Below are 5264 nucleotides of genomic sequence, written 5' to 3'. Positions count from 1 at the left end.
CTCTGGAACATGTTGTTTTTCTCCTCTCTCCAATTCAGGTTCAGTGAAAGACTCCAGCTAGGCATTCTCCGCAGGTCTGCAGCCCATCAGAATGGCAGCACACTGCTTGCCACAGATCAAGGTTCCTCCTCAGTGGTTACATCACCTCCTTTTCTCTGCAATGCAGAGCCAGTCATCTGATAACTCAGGCCTCTCTGACTTCAGCGACGCCACCTCACTACACTACACAATGCAGCTGTGTTGCCACTTCTTTACTCGGACTGAAGCTACCTTTTCCTGTTAGGAGGGCAACAGTGTGATCTTGGGACCAACAGGTGTGTAGAGTCAGCCTGCCAACTTACATGTGCAAGTCTGCTTTGAGCATTAAGGCTTTGATGGTGGACTGAGGGTCACATTGTGTGTATTATTAATTTATTTGGGGTTTATATGGAGTTCTAAATGACTGACACCTTCCCGCTCCTCCAACAAGCTTAGTGGGCTCATTGATGGGGACGACGCAGACTCTCATGTTTACCAGTTGCTGTTCGGAAAGTGTTTTGTCTTCGCAACCTTTGCTCATTGACTTCAATGGAGACCCCATCAGATATGTTGTCTGATTTGGATCCTGACTGAGTTTGGGGTGAATCAGGTTTTTTTGGCTTCACTCACCTGCTCAGTGCACATTCTTTGGGGTGCACACGTCAGCCCGCAAGGCTTCCAGTACAGGGGCACTTTTTCTCATGTTTCCTTTTGCCTTGAAGTGCCACCTACCATAGGCGGAGTACTGCAGGGACAGTGAATGTCCCTTTTTGTTTTCTGTAACTGACTTTCTGTTACTTTGTATGTGCATCCTGAACAGGCCGGTGGCAGTTGTACTGTTGTTATACTTTTTAAAGGCACACTACCGTGCAGCGTTATTATTATTGCAATATTGCCTTTTGGGTGACATTACACTCAAAATGGCTTCCCCTTGTGATTTAAGCCCTTTTCTTAGATGCATATCATTTGTTGGCTGCTTTCTCCCTTATCAGGTAGGAAATTACCATGTCTTAGACTTTCTCAGGTTTCTTGCAGAAGCCCAGCGAAGTTTCAGGGTATATTTCAGAACTAACTAGAGCTGGGTAGAGGGGCTGCCTGGCCCCAAAGCCTATTTCACCCAGAGTGAGGCCAGTGCTGCTGGTCATTTTCTGGGGTGGCCGGCTGTTGAGGACCGGGCAGCCACTCTCAGTTTGAATGTTTCTAGATCCTCTATTCATTGTCTCTGGTCCCGAGCCCAGGATTTCTGTGTAGAATGAGAGGATCTGGAGCCACTTGAGGCGGTGAACCTTGGAACCAAGTATCCATTTCTAAAGTATGAACAGAGGTATGCGGGTGGATTGCTGCCGCAGCTTGGATCAGCCAGGCAAGCCACCACATAGTGAGGCTCTGCCTTCCCATTGATAGGATAGACCTAGTAGAGGTGCCTCCCTCCCTTCGACTGATGGGTACAACCCGCCTGGAGTCCTCCTGTGCTGTCCTCATCTCTCGATGCTCCCATGAGTTGCTGAATCTAGAATTAGTAGACTGCGTCCTCTGGGGACTTGAGTGGCCTCTCTGCATGCACACCGGCAAGTCTTGGGGCTGGAAACCTTGCAAGTATTTTCTTACCATGATGAGGACCTTGTTGCTGCTGCTCTTCATTATGGAGAATGTCAGCCTGGAACCCGAGTGAACCGACCTGCTGCCCAGTGCCCGCTAACCGTGTCCAACTGCCCCTCCCAACTGGCCTGTAGCACTGCTGAACACTGCTGCAGGCCTGTAGCACTGCTGAACACTGCTGCAGGCCTGTAGCACTGCTGAACACTGCTGCAGGCCTGTAGCACTGCTGAACACTGCTGCAGGCCTGTAGCACTGCTGAACACTGCTGCAGGCAGGTAGCACTGCTCAACACTGCTGCAGGACATGGCCGGGACTTCTTAAGTTTATTTAGGAATTGGTGGTGCACAATAACCGTAATGGCTTGAAGTTTGCGTTTGTTTTCCATACTAGTTCCATACCATAAGAAATGGTTACAGTGTTGTCTATAGAAACCGTATTAATATAATGTGATGTGTAAACCATTGTGGGTTTAAGAATGATAATCTGCCTATCTGTTAAACAATGTATCATCCTCTTGGTGATTACTTGAAACATTCATGAAACTGAAACCCACTGTTGCCAGTATGGAGGACGAGTAAGACGTATCATTTCGAGGTCTTGAGTACTATCAACACACTCTAGTAATCCGTCCCAATGTGGAATGATGGTCACTAACCATACGCTGATTTTATTTACATTTGCAGCCATACGGCACATTACGTAGTCACACATGCCCCATACAGACACCCACACATGATATGCGGACATCTGGTATTACAACCTTATAAGAATGAACACACCAATTAATCTGCATACTTCAATTCCCATAAAGCAGTGCCGCATACGCGAGCACCTCTTTGGATCGGACACGCCGTTTATCTGACGGTGGTTGCTTAGCAACCCTCACTTCGTCAAACACGACCGCGGCTGCAACGCGGAAACCGATTTCAGCCGCGCATGCAGAACACAAGCGTAAGTGGAGCTTGATTACTTATTTTCACGCAATATTGACCACAACTACCCACAATCTATGATGCAGCCTAACATTAAGACACTCTTGTCTTCACCAGATCACGACTGGACACGCGGAGTTACTGGATTCCGACTCGATGAGCACCCCGTCTACAATCAAACTCAGCCGCACATGCAGCAGTACATAAGGTGAGCAATGTAGAATATTAGGTACAGGCAGTCCCCAATTAACACACACAGCAAGGCATATGTGCAAAGTGATTGCTCTTTTAATAAATACATAGCCTCAACAAACTTATTTTCCCCCTGCAGGTCACGTACCACCCCAGATAGGGTGAGGAGCTTACAGACCACAATACTAATTGAAGGATCACTCCATCTAGTACCGGACATCCACAATGAACACCTTCTGAATCTACTACAGGTAAACAGCCATACACTTATCTCGAGATCTATGCATTACAATCACCCTAATGCATTAGGCATAGCAATAACTATATCTACATTAATATTCTAGGAGATATTTGATGACATCTGGGTAACCATCACTCTGCACGGGGAACAGAAGTGACTGAGAAGTTAAATTTGACCATGGATGTTATGAGGGAATAACTCCTATAAATCACTCCACAGAAGAATTAACAGCACTGGTTGCAAGATTGAACTTTCAATTAGATTGCTCCTGAAGAAGAGACTTGATCTCTCGAAACGCGTTGAGCTTTTTTCATAAAATGTTATCTCATGTATTGTAATGAACTTGTGTAAGTCCACAACTATTATTTTGCTACATTGTATGATTGAACTATGCACTAACTTGTTTTCATAGAATTTCCTAATGTAATAATCCATGTATGAAACTAATACATTGGATACAAAAAAACTTTAATGAGTTACTGTTTTTCTCATGCTTTCTCATGCATAAGATAACCATAGTAATTAGTAAGCATAGCATGTACTAAATACATAAGCAACAAAAACATTGACTGGACATAATTGCCAGTACTAACAGGTGTGCAGGGGACGGGAGGACTCATATCTTATGGGTTCTCCATCTTTCTATGTTAACCTTTTGTGACTTTTGATACCAGAGTCATTGCCCTCTCCCCCGCATCCTTGACTTGACATTACTTCTGGTGAGCCCTAGGAGCTTCAAATTGTAGAACCTCTGTGGTCATTTAAACTATAGCTAAACACATAGGTGTGCTTGTACTCTATTTGCTCAAAATAATGTGTAAACCATTGTGGGTTCCCACACTAAGAATGTATGTGTGTAGATTTTGTTTGACTTGGCTTGTAGTGTCTTGATGTGCATGCCAGCATGCTCCTTAATAAACTGCATATTTCATATACATCTTTGTGAGCATTCTAGCGCTTGCCAATCTTATGCGCTGTTAACTGTTCTTTACACCAAGCCTTACTGCCCAGCCTTGTTACCAAGTGAAAGTTTGGTTAGAGCTGTGTGGGGAAAACCCTTGTCGGTCCACTCGGTTGGCTTCCCAGATCTCTACGTCAGTGATGGTTCTGAAAAACTGCCTAACAGCCGCCCTCGATCTGCCAGTCAATGGCTTCATTTGGCGGGAGGCAGGGAGGAGCAACTGAGGTGGGGCATAACCCTTCCACAGAGTGGGTTGGGCGGTGGTCCCTGTTGTTTGCATCACTGTATCTGTGCCTTATGCCTATGCCATTATGAATGTGGATTATAGGTACCAGAATGCAAAGGAAACATTTAATCTGGGTTGAATGGGTTTCTCACATGTGACACTGGCCATCTCGAGATGCCTCTGGGATTTGCAGGGGAGGGTCTAGAGAACAGTTAGAATGATGGTTCCTGTGAGAATCAGTTTACAGCTGAAAAGGTGCAGGTATGCCCCCTGGGAGGAGCCATGGGCCATCTTGTGCTGTGCCTTTCTTGGCACTGTGGTACCTGTAATTGCATGTCTCTGTTGTAAAAAGTGAGACAGCAATTGGCAGAATGCAGGGAAGGTAGGCAGGGGTGGATACACTTATTCACAAGGCAAATGGGACAACTTGAGACATATATTTTGCTGTGCGTCGTATTATCAAGGAAAAGTCACCTCCTGACTGATCCATTATTTTAAACAGCTATGCTGCTTGTTAGGGAATGTATGTGAATAAAATATGCATTGAATCAAGCAAAACGTTACAAATATTTAGTTGACCTTTTCTTACACAAATCAAGCAATGCTCTCCAGGTCGTAGTGGGGATTTGGTTAAACACGTAGAGGGCCCCTCACCGCCTTGACAACACTAGCATTGGCAGTTTCCAAGAAGATTCTGAACGGTTCTTACACGTGGGCTGCTGATGATAACCCAAGCCAAGAGTTAACTTTCCACAGTGGCGCATTAACCGCCTGAAATGTCTCAGGGCGATTCAAAGAGTAAGTCAAGTGCGATACTCAGGAATAATGTTGATCCCAATGTTGTGTCCGCTGTTTCACTCAGGGTGCACTCATCCCAGCCATGTGCGGCAAATTCGCGACGTCCTCATTCCAACGAAACATTTAAAATAAATTAAGAATTCAACATCAGGTTATGCACCATGTAACAGTCTCTGAAGCTATTCAAGCAACATATGTACTGAATTAAGGGCTACACCTGTCACACTGAAACAGACACGTGCTTACCAGGAACTGATTAATAATGACCCTTTATCCAATGGGATGCACTCCACACCT

At 45.2% G+C, this 5264-nt stretch overlaps 1 long non-coding RNA gene across 2 annotated transcripts; it reads left to right on the top strand.

Moving 5' to 3' along the window:
* Window positions 1-2496: 2496 nt before the first annotated feature.
* Window positions 2497-4597, top strand: LOC138567036 (uncharacterized). 2 transcript variants are annotated; one of them, XR_011302098.1, is made up of 4 exons: window positions 2497-2568; window positions 2667-2757; window positions 2881-2992; window positions 3086-4597. It is a non-coding gene; the product is annotated as an uncharacterized lncRNA (long non-coding RNA). The 2 variants fall into 2 exon arrangements; XR_011302092.1 differs by having other exon boundaries at window positions 2517-2757.
* Window positions 4598-5264: the final 667 nt, after the last annotated feature.

The sequence above is a fragment of the Ambystoma mexicanum genome, chromosome 1p (assembly GCF_040938575.1).
Source record: "Ambystoma mexicanum isolate Mex_15411 chromosome 1p, UKY_AmexF1_1, whole genome shotgun sequence".
NCBI classification, from domain to species: domain Eukaryota; kingdom Metazoa; phylum Chordata; class Amphibia; order Caudata; family Ambystomatidae; genus Ambystoma; species Ambystoma mexicanum.
Note: the sequence above shows the minus strand (reverse complement) of the source record. Positions and strands in the feature narration are given on the sequence as shown.